The 16585-nt window shown below is 36.5% G+C and overlaps 1 pseudogene; it reads left to right on the top strand.

The window, feature by feature from the left end:
• Positions 1-224: 224 nt before the first annotated feature.
• Positions 225-13614, top strand: LOC122748168 (annotated as a pseudogene).
• Positions 13615-16585: the final 2971 nt, after the last annotated feature.

The raw sequence follows: 16585 nt of genomic DNA, 5'->3' as shown, positions 1-16585 counted from the left end.
CTTGGATTTGGTATCAGAAAATAAAGGTAGAATGCAAACCCTATCTCCAACACTTACTGGCTGGGCAAATACCTTCTCTTTTCTTTTTTTTTTTTTTTTGGCCTAATTTTCTTCCTCTGTAAAAGGAGGCAGTTGTACTCCATGATCTGTAAGATCTCTTTAGGTTCTAAAGCCTTTGAAACAAGATATTTCTCTTCTAATGCTAATCTCTCTTCTTCTCGTTCATGATTCAGGATTTTGCATTGCTCTATAGTGATGCTACAGCTCCAGAAATGACATTTCCAAAAGAATCAAGGTACATGATACAGGTGAGTATACTTTTCGGGTGGCATAGAGGAGATCATGATCTAATGGAAAGACTAATGTCTTGGAATGAGATCTAGGTTCAAGTCTCAGCTTTGAAAAGTGCTCTAGCTATGTGACCTTGGGAAAGGTCACAGAACCATAAAAGCAGTGGGGATGATGAGCGATATGTCCTCCCAACCCCTTCCCAGTGTGTCAAATTTAGAGCCTACTGAACATCTCTTTAAGTTTTTCAGAAACATATAAACAGCAGAACTTAGAACCTGATTTCCCAAAGTAATTCAAATAGGAATCTGGCAGTCAGAAACGGTTTATGTACCTAACCTGTCCTTACCAGATTACATCTCTCAAAAGAAGCTTTGTTTTCTGTGACTTATCCAGAGGACACTTTGTCGCACAGACTCCAACAATATAACTTTCCTAATTATGTATCAAATTTCTTTATATGTAAAATTAGTATCAAACTAATGGTTCTAACTAAAGGGTCTCTAAGGTGCTTTCCAACTATGATTTTCAGATTTTTAAAAAAATATGCTTTTTTTCTGAGATATCTATGGATTTATTCCTATTGATTTTTTCTATTTTTCATATTGTTATTTTACTATTTTCCAGTTTCATGTAGAGATTTGGGGGGGGCAGGGGAATGGGAGTTAAGTGACTTACCCAGGGTCACACAGCTAGTAAGTGTCAAGCAACTGAGGCTGGATTTGAACACAGGTCCTCCTGAATCCAGGGCCAGTGCTTTATCCACTGTGCCACCTAGCTTCCCCTAGAGATACTTTTCAAGATTTGTTTTTTTTTTTTTTTTAGTGAGGCAATTGTTGTTAAGTGACTTGCCCAGGGTCACACAGCTAGTAAGTGTCAAGTGTCTGAGGCTGGATTTGAACTCAGGTACTCCTGAATCCAGGGCCGGTGCTGTATCCACTGCGCCACCTAGCTGCCCCAAGATTTGTTTTTACAATATTTATGGTTCCAAATTTTTCTCCCTTTCTCCCTTCCCTCTCTCCCCCTTCCCCAAGACAGCAAACAATCTGATATGGGTTATACAGTATAGTCATTTTAAACATTTTTTCCACATTAGTTATGTTGTGAAAGAAAATTCAGAAGAAAAGGGGAAAACAAGAGAAAGAAAAAACACAAAAAAGTGAAAATAGTATATCTCCATCTGCATTCAGACTACATAGTTCTTTCTTTGGGTGTGGAGAGCATTTTCCATTTTGAGTCTTTGGAATTGTCTTGGATGATTGCATTGCTGAGAAGAGCTAAGTCTGTCACAGGTGATCATCACGTAGTGTTGCTGTTACTGTGTTCAATATTCTTCTGGTTGTGTTCACTTAAATCAGAATCAGTTCATGTAAGTCTTTCCAGGTTTTCTTGAAATCTGCCTGCTCATAATTTCTTACAGCTAAATAGTATTCCATTACATTCATATAACACAACTCAGCCATTCCCTAATTGGTGCATCCCCTCAATTTCGATTTCTTTACCACCACAGAAAGAGATGCTATAAATATTTTTAATTTGTTCTTTTCCTCGCTTTTTTAGTTGCATTCCCAATTCATTGGTCTCTTCTTTCTCTTTTTTATTCATGTAAGCATTTAGAGATATAAAATGTCCCCTAACCAGTGCTTTGGCTGCATCCCATAGGTTTTGGTATGTTGTCTCATTATTGTCATTTTTTTGGATGAAGTTATTGATTGTTTCTTTTGATTTGTTGTTTGACCCACTCATTCTTTAGAAAGAGATTATTTAGTTTCCAATTAATTTTCTTTTTTTTGCAGGGCAATGAGGGTTAAGTGACTTACCCAGGGTTACACAGTTAGTAAGTGTCAAATGTCTGAGGCCGGATTTGAACTCAGGTACTCTTGCATTCAAGGCCAGTGCTTTATCGGACTGTGCCACCTAGCTGCCCCCCTCCAATTAATTTTCAGTCCACCCTTTCCATGGATCTTTATTACATGTAATTTTTTATTGCCATCATGGTCTGAGAAGGATGCATTTACTATTTCTGCTTTTCTACATTTAACTATGAAGATTTTTGTGCCCTAATACATGGTCAACTTTTTGAATATGTGCCATGTACCACTGAGAAAAAGTATATTCCTTTCTATACCCATTCAATTTTCTCCAGATATCTATAATTCACCTCTTTAACTTCTTTCTTATTTATTTTGTGGCTAGGTTTATCTAATTTTGAGAGGGGAAGATTCAGATCACCCCACTAGTATAATTTTACTATCTATTTCATCTTGTAGAGATGTTATAAATATTTTTTCACATAAGTGTCCTTTTCCCTTTTTATAATCTCTTTGAGAAGCAGAGCTAGTAATGATTTTTGCTGGATTAAATGATATGTATAATTTTATAGCCCTTTGCACATAGTTCCAAACTGCTCTCCAGAACATCTGAATTAGTTCACAACTCCACCAACAATTCACTAATGTTCCAATATCCCCATATCTTCTCCAACATTTATCATTTTCCTTTTTTGTGATATTAGCCCAATCTGATAGGTGTCAGGTGGTACCTCAGAGTTGTTTTAATTTACATTTCTATAATCAATAGTAATCCTATTAATTTCTCTAGTTGTTGGGATGTTTTTCTTTTTTTTTTCATTTTTCCTCATAGTTTTTGGTTTCAATATTTATCCTTCTTTCTCTCCCTCTTCTCCTCCCACCTTTAGGTGGCAAACATCAGGTACAATTTATACATATATCATTATGTAAAACATTACCATATTTGTCATTTTGTACAAGAAACAATTAAAAGGAAAAAAAAAAGTGAAAAATAACATGTTCAATATGCTCCATCAATATCAGTTCTTTCTTTGGAGGTGGATAGTATGTTTCATCAATAGTCCTTTGGGATTTTCTTGGCTCTTTGTATTGTTCGAGGATAGTCAAGTTATTTACAGTTCTTCATCAAGCAGTTATTGATATTTCTGAGGACAATGTTCTCTTTCTTCGTGCTTACTTCATTAGATATCATTTCATACATGTCTTTCCAGGCCTTTCTGATGGCATACCACTTGTCACTTCTTATAGCACAATAATATTCCATAGTCATCATATACCACAGTTTTTTTAGCCATTCTCTAATTGATGGGCATTCCTTTGATTTCCAATTTTTAGTTACCACAAAAAGAGCTGCTATAAATATTGTTTTGTACAAATATGTCTTTTTCTCTTTTGAGGATGTCTTTGGGATACAAACCTAGCAGTGGTATTGCTGGATCAAAGTGTATGCACAGCTCTATAGCCCTTAGTCGTAGTTCCAAATTGCTCTCCATAATGGTTGGATCATTTTGCAACTCCACCAACAATCGATTAGCATCCCAGCTTTCCCAGATCCCCTCCAACATCCAATTTTTTCTGTTTTTTTTTTTTATATTTGCTACTCTGATAGGTCTGAGATGATACCTCAGAGTTGTTTTTAAATTTTCATTTCTCTGATCATAAGAAAACAGAAATGAGGCACTTGGTTCACTAATCTACTAGTTATTCCTCCTTTCTCTATGTTACCAGTCCGTATTTGATCTTACTTTTCTTTGATTGACAAACTTGCCATAGAGTACATAAGACCAGAGTTAGAATCCTACTTTAGATATTTCCTAAATGTATGACCCTTGGGTAAGCCACTGAATCCTTTCAGCCCTCAGTTTTTACATTTGGAAAATGGAAGATGATGATAATAAACACCAACCTCCCAGAGTTGTTGCGAGGATCACAATGACAAATATCTATCACATGTGCTGTGAACCTCAAAGTGCTATTAAACCATTATTACTACTACTGCTTGTGAGGATGATGATGATTTCTCCTTACATCTTTACATGTTTTGTGGTATAATCTGTTTACATTTGCCATGTACTTTTCCTTTACCAGTTAGATCAAGGGTCAGCAAATATAGTCTGAAGGCCAATTTCCTCTTGCCTTCCTGTTTATGATTTTTATATTTTAATATAATTAAATGGAAAAAATGGAAAAAGAAAGACAAAAGAAAACAAGTCTTTGCCTCAACAACTATACAAAATCAAATAGTGGGCTTGGTTTGTCCTTAGGCCATAGTTTGCCAGACCCACTCTCACCACTTCCATCCCACTGATCTTGATGATACTAATGATATTTTTTAATTACATGGGTACTGTAATATTCCATATATCAAAAATGCAAAGAACCAATAGAATAGAAATTTTAATTTTTAACATTGTTACCAGTGACTTTTTTTTTTTAAAATATTACATTCATTGATCAACTATGGTGGATTTAGCTCTTTTTAGCAATGAAATGATCCAAGACAATTCCAAAAGACTCATGATGGAAAATGTTTTCCATATACAGGAAAAGAACTATGAAGTCTGAATGCAGATTGAAGCATAGCATTTTCACTTTTTTGGTTTTGTTTTCTTCTTTCTCATGGCTTTTCCCTTTTGTTATGGTTATTCTTTCATGGCATAACTAATGTGGAAATGTGTTTAACATTATTGTACTATATAACCTAAAAAATATCTATATATACAATTATCCTGACTTTTGTCCTGCCACTGTAATTCAATGATGGAAGAGAGAGTGACATTGATGACTTTGTGAAACTCTGCCTCACCCAAATCTAATTCATGAATAAGAAAAGACATCACCAGTGATATTATTGGTCTACCTTGAAATGAAGTATGAACAACAATATAAGAAAGCAAAAACAAAAAAGTTACCAAAACCCACAAACCCCTCTAATATATCTTTCTATATATACTATAGGGTATTGATATTTTGAATGTCTGTGTATATAATATACACTGTGTATATATATATATATATATATATATTATATATATATATAATATGTGTGTGTGTGTAGGTACACATGCACATGTATGTGTATATATGTACATACATGTTTTGTGTACACATGTCTGTATATATTATAAGGTATTGATATTTTGAGTGTATACATATGTAAGCACCTCAATATATATCAAAACCTAGAGTATGTACATGTATGTATATATTTACATACATATAATCAATTATATATCATACCATGTCATTTCATATCACACTATATTGTAGCATAGCTTACCATATTGTATCATGCATATATGTGTGTATATATATATATATTCTGTATGTTATAAATATGTATACATGTGTGTATGTAGAGAGAAAAAAGTTAAGAAAATCTCAAATGAGGTAGGCAAGTTAACTCATTCCACTTGTTTCAATAATTATAATCATTAGGAAATTTTTTCTTTACATGCAGCCTAAATGGATCTCTTTCCAACAAACTCCCAGTTCCTGCCTTCATGGTTTGGCCTTCTAAGATATCAATGATAAGGTATAATCGACTTTCACATGAAAACACTTCAAATAGTTGAAGAAAGCTATTGTGCCCATCCTTCCCCATCTCCTCTTCATACTAAATATCCCCAATTTCTTCAACATATATTCCAATGGCATCGTCTTGACACTTTTATTTTTACCGAATTATACTCCTCTTGATACTTTTCAACCTTATTATCATTTTTCTCCCTGAATATGGCACCCTCCTTTTGAACACAGGACTGCCAGATGTGATCTGAGTCAAGCAGGTCTATCATTTCCTTAGTCCCCTTTTTTGATGAAATGTTGTCTTTCTCTGGCTGTTTCATATCATTTCAGACTCATGAGATCCTAATTCTAGAGTCAAAGGGGACATCAGAGTCCAATCAATTTCCATCCTCATCATTTTACCAGTGAAGAAACTGAGGATTAGGAATTGTCAACTGACTTTCCCAATGTCAAACAGGTAGTAAATGTCAGAAATCAAATTTACACTTTGGTCGTTTGACTCCTGAGCCAGGGTTCATTCATTATGCTACGTATTAACCTGAAATCTACTGTTATCATCATATCTTTTTCAATCAATGAATTATCTTTTCATTCCTTGCTAATCTTGTAAGGCCATTTCCACCCCAATGCAGTGTATGATTTTACATTTGTGAGATTATATTCCATATTACAATGCTCTAGCCAATTAAAGCTTTTTTTGAATCCATATTTTGTTATATAGGTGTATAATATCCCCCTAGACAGCTAGGAAGAGCAATCATGGATAGAGTGTTAGGGCATTGAGAGGCAGATAGACCTGTAGTCAAATCTGGTCCCTGATTCTTATTATTTGTACAACAACCTGGGCAAGTCACGTAACCCTATTTGCCTCTATAAAATGAGCTAGAGTAGAAAATAGAAAACTATTCCAGTATCTGCCAAGAAACCCCCAAATGAGGTCATAAAGAGTCAAGCACAACTGAAAATAAACCAAACAGCAAATAATGTCCCCTCAGTTTTTAAATCATTTGAAAATTTTACCATTTTTTTTCCCCCTATGTATATTTTCTTCTGGTATTTACAGTAATGTTCAGTAGCACAGGGCCCAAGCAGGGCTTGCTATGTATTCCACTGAAGACCTTTCAAGTTAAGTTGGAACCATTAATGATTTTGAAATAATCAAACTATTAGTTTTGGAGTCTTTATAAACAATTTTAAGATATGCAAACATTGTATCATTTTTCTTGTTGAGTAAGTGCATTTGGAACCCAGTTTCAATAGGCTGGATCCGAATGAGTTATCATTCAAGATTTGGTGGTGTCAGGAGCGCTAGGTGCCATAAATGGAGTACTCCCAATAACCTGCCTTCTACTCTTTAACATTCTCATTCTCCCATGTTGTTTTTAAATAGGTTCAGTGACATAAGAGTTTGGGAAGGCCTTTTGCAAAATTTTACTAGTTTTATAAAAATTATAACTTTTGACACAAAAGGTAACTGAGGCCCAGAAAGATAAAATCACAAATTTCAGGTTATAGTACATGCTTGATCTTACTGGTAATAAAAAGGGTAGAGTAAGAAGACCAGGCTCTGTCCTTCCCTATGATAATCTTCCCAAAAAATCACCTTCTTCGCTGAGCCCAAAGTTCCTTGCCTGTAAAAGGAGGAGGTTTGAACTAGGTAACCTCTAAGACTCACTTAAGGCTCTTGTGATGAACACAAACCAACCTGCTCTCTCTCCAATTTCACAACAGAAAGAGATACCATTTTTGCCCTCCCCAGTCCAAAAAGCAGTTCTTCAGGCTCCTTTCATCAACCTTAAGCCTAGAAATAAGCCCCCATTCAAGCCAATTTATAAAATATGCTGGGTGCCTTTTGAAACAAATAGATCCTCTTCCTGGCTACAAAATGCATCCATTTCTCACATCCTGCTCTCCTGTAATTGATATTGGATACCTCTAGGAATGAGGCTGATTTAAATGTATAAATGTTTCTCTTTCTCTTGAAGCCCTGCTGGCTGCAAGACACCTAATTAACAGGCAGCATTTTTCAAAGGCCCCTAACAACATGCTTCCCTGTGTGTCTTAGCACAAGGACTCTCATTAGTGAAACCGTGCTTTGTGATTATTTTATGCCACTTCTATAATTAAAAATTCTGAAAGCTAATTACAATTATCCATCAGTTTTTCAACATGCCAGGACTGGGATCTTTACCTTCTTCCCAGCATTGTTCTGGCTTTTTTCTCATTATCATCTTTGGACAGAATTCTTTCCATTTGAACACAGGGCCACCACAGCTCTTCAATGCTCAGTGTCTATTCGTTTTGTTTTCCGTTATACCCTCTCCAAGTCCCCCACTGCCAAAAGGGGCATCAGCTTGTCATTTTTGCAACAAAAGCAGAAGACAGTAATTACTTTATTTTGATGCCTTGGTTTTCCCATCCAGCATTTGCAAAACTGCAAAGACACTAGGCCTAGAGTAGACCTCATCTGCTATCTATGTCTCAGTTTCTTTGTTTGATATCAGGCTTCTTGTCATTCAAGGGCAAATCTCTGCACTCCAGATTGTCTGCCAAGCCTCTAGGTGTTTCTGGTAAATACCACATGTAATTGGTTTGCCATTAGTTCTAGCAGTTGTTCAAACAGAGAAGAAAACCAAAGTATCCGAACTTTGATTTAATTAAAGTATCTTCCCTTGGAGGAGTCCATGAGAATATTGTCCTACAATTAATGACTGCACCAGAATGAAAAGATACAGAGAGATGCTTTGACCTATAGAGCTATTAAGATTACATCATATTAGCTCATTCAATTCATTCTAATCCAACTCATTTATTAATGGGTTACATTACTATGCACTAGGTGCTAAGGATACAAAGACAAAACTGAAACAGTTCTTACCCTCCAGGAGCTTATATTCTATTTATAAAAGGAGGTAGATGTTTTATTTGAGTAAGTCCTAAATATTTACAAAGTTTGTGCATAGTGTATGGAAGGCTAGGCTTGAAGTAAGCAAGACTCCAACTGTGAGTCATTCAAGGATGAATAGATGGATGAATGGACAGATTGATGGAATAATATAAAGATTCATGACGAATAAGAGTTTTAGGTTTCCCTTTTTAAAATGGCAAAGTGCTTTAAATGCCCAACTGAATAAACATTTTATCCAGGTGATCACTGGGAAACACTGGGCCTTCTGGAACAGGAGAATGACATGACTAAATTGGTCATTACTCAAACTAAGAAATGAGTGAAGAATGAGTCAGAGATAGCAGTGATTAATCAGGAGGTTATTTTAATATTTCAATAGTCTAAGTAAAACATGTTCAGAACCTGTACTAGAGTAGTATTCTTATAAGAGGATAGGATGAGGGAGAGGGAGATAAATATGGCAAATACCTGCCAGATGGTAGAATCTACAAGCCTTGGAAACTGATTGAAGGGAGTGGGGCAGTGAGGGAGAGGAATATTTGAGGATGATAGCAAGATTGTCAATCTGAGGGACTGGTAGGATAGCAGTGTCTTTAAACTGAAAATCATATGGGCAAAAATGGTGTTTTTATCACTGCTGCCCAATGAAGGCAAGGAATATGGAAAAGAAAAGACAATTTTAGGAGTTGGTGAAGAATGTAGAGTCTGAGAATAAGATTTGTATTTCTGAACCATGGCTTAAAATTGTTGTAAGAGTGTTCTGGCCAGGGATGAAATGAAACACTAGAATTAGTTTTTTCCTTGTACCTTACAGATTGAATGAAATGGGCTTTACATTTTAAATGATGGGAAATGAAAAAAAATACTGTCCATGCATATTCAGCAGGTGTTCAGAGAGAGGCTACCATTTGGGAAGAGGGATATCTGTTGAGATAGCCAGAACTTCACAGGACCCAAAATGGAATAAACTAAGCTAGTAATAAAGTAGAAAGCCTCAAATATCCTTACCAAAATGCACAAGCTTTAGACAATAAGCAAGATGAATTAACACAAGGGGGCTGGAAAATTACTGAGGACACAAAGGGAAGCAATTATGATGAGCAAGAACAATGGATAATGTCTGAAGAAATATGGAGATACACAAAGAATATCCCAACCAAAGCAGATTTCTAAAAGAAATGCACAGAGATGGAAGTAAGGTCAGGTAATAGAGCATGAATACAAATGTTAGCATCATCCTGTAACAATAGAGTCAGGAATGCTAATGCTCAGAATGGGGAGAGGCTGCAGAGGAAAGCTATCTTGAAAGAATAAAAACTTAAATTGAGAGAAAAGAAAGAGGAGAATAAAAGAAGGGACGGGATGGCTAGGAAAATGATAAGTGAAAACATAGAGAAGGCAAAACTATTTAGTTTTCATGCTGTTCCTGTTTTTTTTTCTTTCCCCAATGAGAATGTTTTTTGGATTATAAAGGACAGAATAAAAATGGGCTAATTAAGAGACTTGATTCTCAGATGAGAAATGGGGCTAGTACAAGATCTCTTCACTGCCCTGATAAATTAGCATGGTCCTGATCTTGGGTATTGAGGGAAAACAACAAAGCTGGCTAATGTGATTGCTGAGCCACCTGCTTGTGTTATTTAAAGACTGGGGAGACTAGGAACTGAAGAGAAAAAAACATCCTGATTTTTTTTAATGAACTAAAACATAAATTTTAGAGAGAGGTGAAGAGATTGAAATATGAATGTCAATGAACTTGATGCTCATGTCCAGGAAAATTTTAATTTTTGTTATCAAATTGGTCAAGCAACAAACATTTATTGTCCATATCTTATATGCATATAGTTGTTTGTACATTTGCACATGATTGTGAGCTTCTTGGGGGAAGGGATCATGATTTTTGCTTTTATTTATATCTCCTGTTCTTATTACAGGGTATTGTGCAAGAAATTTTGACTTCCTACAGTCAGTATGCATCAGAGTTGGGACTTAAATTCACTTTTTTCTTTACTTCAGGGAAGCTTTCTATTCATTATGCCATGCATTACACAATCTACTCGCAAATAAAAATGAGCATACATGTATATATGCATTGTGTATGTATGCATTCATTTGTGCATGAATTTGTGTATATAGATACATGTGAATATGTGTGTACATATACATGCATATATACATAGACATACACATCTATATATGTGTGTTATCTGTTTTACTCACCATTGTCCTCTCAATCCATCCCCATATCTATCTATCTATCATCTATCATCTATCAACTTATACACAGACAAGAAGTGATCAAGAAGTTTTTAAAAAGCATTTAAGTTTTTTACTATGTGCCAAGAATTATACTGACTGTTGAGGATGCAAAGAAAGGATACCAAAGCACACACTATCTCTCAAGATGCTCACAATCCAATGGATGAAACAACATGAAAACAACTAGCTGTGGACAAGATAGATGCAGGGAAAGTTGTAGATAATTAACAGAGGAAAAATATTCGCATTTGCTAAAGCATTGTTTTTTAGCTATTCTTATAGAAAAAAAATGGAGAGATGAGCTGGACAATGGTATAAAAAACTGGAATAAGAATGGTTGAATGAAGGGAATCAAAATCAGTGTCAGCAAAATATCTCAAGGGGAATTGCATACAGCTGGTTAAAAATGGTATTCATTATTATGGACAAAGGCAGAGTTGTGAAGATTAAATGTATTAAGTGTGAATATTATACAAACTTGGGAAGAATAGTTAATACAGTGGTTAACAGAGTTCAGTCCCCCCCCCCCCCCCAGGAAAAAAAAATTGAAGTTCTAGAATATGAGACTGAATCTAGTAAGATCTACTAAAAATAACAAAATTTTATTGATACCTTTTATCTTCTCTATCCATCATATCCATATCCATTCTCTCAAAGGAAGTTTAGACTAGTTCTTTGTCCCCTCAGCTGTGAGGAGTGAGTTTTCATATTATTTTCCCAAGAAGCAATTCTCTATACCACCTTCTAAGATTTGTATCCAACTTCATACCATGTTGTTTTTCCTCTCCTCCCAGCAATCATCAGTCCCCCACCCCAAAGTCACTTCAAAAAACATACCACCTCTTGCTTTCCTTTTCTTGTCCTCTTTATTCATAAGGTTTTCCTTAAATAGAGGGAAAGGTAACTCCCTGAGGGAAGGTACTGATTTGTTTCTTTGATTTTGTATCCCCAATATAGTACCTAGCACATATTAAGTTGTTTGGTAGATATCAGGATTTTCAAAGTAAATGGAGAGGAGCATTATCTAAGACAATTAAGAAGGAACTAAAAACTAATAACAACGATTTGGATGGCACTTTCACATTCACAAGGCAATTTGCAAATATGATTTCATTTTATCCTCACAACAACCTGGAGTGCCAGGAAAAACAGTTCAAATTTTAGATTGGCAAGAGAAAAGGAGCAGAACATAGAATCCCAGAAAGTCGAAAGATATTTCAAAGGCCGTCTCTTACAATCCAAATATAAAACCAATCCCCTAGGCCATGCTGACATAAGTTGTCATCCAACCTTGGTTGAAGATCACCAATGAGGGGCTGCCCATCAGCTTTGTTTTGTGTTGTACAATCCCTTACATCAAAACTTTGACTCTTTTGAAATTTCCACCCTATCTGTTTTAATTCACCATCTAGATACGTGGTCGTTGATCCACTGACACTGACCTCCACAAAAATGACACTCCATCTCTTGGTTCCAGGGATTCTCTCTGGCCTGTCCATGCCCCAGACCTTCGAATGTTCTGCTTCTTCTTCTCACTATTAATTTCCCTAGATTCCTTTAATTCCCAACTAAAATTCCCTCTTTTTTATGAAAGCCTTCCCAATACCCTCCTTATTTATTTATTTATTTGCTTATTTATTTATTTATTTGCTTATTTGCTCATTCATTCATTCATTCATTCATTTATTCATTTATTCCATTTATTCATTCATCTATTCATTCATTCATTCATTCTTCATTTATTCATTTATTTCATTTATTTATTTTTTTTTCCAATCCCCTCTAATTCTATTGCCTTCCTAGTGCTTGGGGGCCCCCTCTGCATAGTCTTTCCGGTCTCTGTCCTCGCTCTCACCCCACTCCACGTGTGTAGATCATGGCCCCTCTGCTATTCGGCCCTGCTGCTGTGCCCTGTGGCCCGAGACCCTGGGCCCGAGCCCTGCGCCCCGCCGCCCTCCCGACCCTGTGCCCCGCCCGTGGCCACTGACACCCTAGCCCCTTCGGGCAAACCTCCTGAGGAGGAGGACGTCGCCAAGCCCGCCCTAGGGCCCGCCACGGCCCCGCCTCCTGCCAGCCTCCCCAGAGCACCACCAGCTTGTGTTAGTGCACGTGAGGGGGGCTCCACACAGAGGGGTGACAAGGCTTTTGCCGAATTCCTGACAGATTAAATTAAAGAGGAGAGGAAATCCAGAAACACAAAGGCCTCCCCAAGATGTCTGGGGATTGGGAACTGGCTGTGCAAGGAACAGCAGCCAAGTTGGTCCCGAGATTAGCTGGGAGAGGATCATCCAGTCACATTCAATATTAACAACAGTATCACACCAACATTTGATGATGAGCCACTGGAGGGACAGAAAAAAGCCCAAGGGGAGCAAGAGGCCTGAACTTAGTCAACCCCGAACTTCGTGGTGGAGGGTTTGTGAAGGATGATACCAAGAAGACCATTGTTTTGGACTGCCCACTGTCCCAGAGAATGAGGTTGACAGAAAGAGGAAGAAGAGAGTGACATTTTCTCCATCCGAGAAGTGAGCTTTTTAGCCTGGCAGCGAGTCCAACTGGAATGATACCAACTACACACTTAACACGGATTCCCTGAACTGGGTCCTGTATGACCACTTGATGGACTTCCTGGCTGACCGAGGGTTGGACAATACTTTTGCAGATGAACTGCTCGAGCTCAGCACGGCCTTAGAACACCGGAATAACATCAACTTTCTGGAAGATTCTGAAAGGCTTTGTAGGGAAGGTGGAAGCACCTTACTGTGGCCCCTGAGTCCTTCCTTAGAAGAGAACAGTTACCTAGAAGCTAGCATGGAGTAGGGGGCAGTGTAAAAACTGTCAGACATAAATTATGTTCCCTGACCATTTACGCTTTTATTTCCTTGCTCCACTGGCGTTTTTTGTACACCACCATCACAGAATGATGAGAAATAAAACTGATTGGACCCTCAAAAAAAAATTCTATTGCCCTCCCTTTGTAATTATTTCCTAGTTATCTTGTACATAGTTTGTTATATATTTGTTTGCATGTTGTCCACTTGATTAGATTGTAAGATGCTTGAGGTGCCTCTTTGTGCTTATTGTGGTGTCTGGTACATAGTATACACTTAAATATTTATTGATTAAACAATTTATTGATTTAGATAATGATTTATTGATTAAATATAGAAGGAAACTTAGAGATAATTTCATTCAAATCTCTCACTTTTAGATAAGAAATGTAAGACCTATGGATGACAAGTCATTTCACAAAGATCACAAAGTGAAAAACAAGGAGGGCTGGTCCACTGGTGCAATCTGCAGATAAGGAATTAAAATTGAGATAATATAAATAACCTGCTTAACTTCATACAAGTAGCAAATAAAATTTATAGAATTATGTCTCAGTTCCTGTGATTCTCAATCTAGTGTGTTTTTGTGTGTGTGTGTGTATGTGTGCACGCTCGCATGTGTGTTTTCCTATTCTATGCTACCTTTGTTCAGAGAATGGATTTGATTACCCAGATCTGAATCCAGATCATAGGCAGTGACCCATGTCACCTTGCTATAACAAGAGCAATGGCAGGACCTCAGTTTGAATCTTAACTTGATACTTAAAATCTGGGTGTTCTGAAAGAAATCATTTTACCTCACTGGGCCTCAACTCCTCCCTTTGTAAACTTCAATTTTCATACCAGATGATCTCTTTGGTTTCTTCTAGTTCTAAATATTTGATCTTATACTGTGAATTGATGATGGGCTCCCTGAGTGTCAGAATCTACAAAATTACAATGGCTATGTGGTGGGGAAATTACACGCTAGTTTACCAAATCCAAGAATGCTAGAACTAAGAAGGGTTTTTTGAAACTTGAAAGAGTTTTTAAAAGAACTAACAACATATTAAATTAGCATTTAAAAGTTTACAAACTACATTGTCAAAATTGTCTCAGTTGAGTTTTACAACTAGCAAAATTTCTACTTTTACCAAGTAGGTATGTTGGCCTCATTTTACAAAAAATAATTATATAAAAACTCATTGGGATTAAGTTATTTATCATACAATCAATAGGCATCAGGAACAAGATTGAACCTAGGTGTCATCTGACTTCCATACCTAGGGGTCTGTCCATTAAAACATGTCAGAAAGCCCTGTTTTCCTTCATGTTCCTAGAGAAAAATTCACCTATGCATAAGGGTAGAATAGGTCCAATAACAAACTATATTCCTAATGGGTTTGAGGAGTCTAGCCTTATCAGTTTACTGGTACTATGTCACAGTAAACGTCTAGTCCTCCCTTTTCAAAAGGAGTCAAGACTGAGAAGAGCTCATTAAACTGGAAAGTTCACATTTGTCTTCCATTCTTTTTTAGCCAAGGAGGCTGCAAGAATGGACCATAACTTGAAGAAAATTAGAAGAGACAAAGAGTTCTCCTTTGAAGGGGAAGGAAAGAAATATGTGCAGAAGAAAAGCTCAATCTCTTGAAGTAAACATAACCCGGAGTATTTTTCTTATGGCTCACATTCATTTAGCAGTGTCAGAAAGAGAAGAATGATGGCTCCCTGTCAACTTTTCTACCTCATCATTCATGGCCAGACTCTCCTAGTCAGACATAGTAAGGAGCAGGAAAGTGATTTTTGAGAAGAGGACATGATCTGCTGCAGTCTAAATGGGGGAAGCCATAATCTGAATATAAATAGCCTTAAAACAGTCTGACTAATGGATTCATCCTTAATTTCCCAGCAACAATGAATTTCCACAAGCTTTCTATCAATACAAAAATGAGACATGTCACCAGATGGTGAATTACTCCCATCAGATCCACTGATTTATTTATTACCTTGGAAGTCACCATTTGGTTCTGCTCTTTTCACTTTTTGATCATTTCCCCCATTGAGGATTTATTACCTTTATTTTTTTTTTTTACCTCAGCCTCATGGAACCTCTGTCACATCTGCCACGTTCTATAGGGGATGACTCTTGATCCTTCCTGTGATTGGCCCTCTCTACCTCTGAAATCACTTTTGATTACGTTGTAGTTTTCATATATATGTATGTGTGTGTGTATATATATATATATATATATATATATATATGTGTGTGTGTGTGTGTGTGTGTGTATACACACACACATTCCTTCCCTCTACAATGGAATGTAAACCTCTTGAGGGAAGGATTTGGCTCAATTTCATCTATGTACTTTAAATGACTAGGAAAGTTACTCACATAAATAGTAAATGTTTGACAATTGTTTCCTGAATTAAATTAGGTTTTTTCTTTACCTATACCTTTTCCTACAACATACACATTTAGATACACACCTAAACAATATTGTTGTCCATTCTTCATTTTCAAATAGGACCAATAAGGTCACAGGATAATTTTTTGACCTGTGCATGAATTGGATTTAAATGAGGTAGAGTTGTACAAAGTCATCAGCCTCACTGCGCTATCTTCCGATCTAGAGCTTTCCATTCTAATAACAAAGATGACACCAAAACTTGTCAAATTCTTTGCAGAAATCTAAGTAAGTTAGGTCTATAGCACTCTCCTTATCTACCAGTCACACACAATCATTTCCAAACAGGAAACAAGTGTGTTTTCTTTTTTGAGGTTTTTCCCTTTTTGCTCTAATTCTTCTTCATAACATGTCTAATGAAGAAATATGTTTATTATGATTGTACATATATAACCTATATCAGATTACTTGCTCTCTTGGGGGAGGGAGGAGGGAGGGCCATGGAGGGAGAAAAAATTGAAACTAGAAATATTATAAAAACAAATGTTTGAAAACTGTTTCTAAATGTAACTAGAA

The sequence above is a fragment of the Dromiciops gliroides genome, chromosome 3, assembly GCF_019393635.1.
Source record: "Dromiciops gliroides isolate mDroGli1 chromosome 3, mDroGli1.pri, whole genome shotgun sequence".
NCBI classification, from domain to species: Eukaryota; Metazoa; Chordata; class Mammalia; order Microbiotheria; family Microbiotheriidae; genus Dromiciops; species Dromiciops gliroides.
Note: the sequence above shows the minus strand (reverse complement) of the source record. Positions and strands in the feature narration are given on the sequence as shown.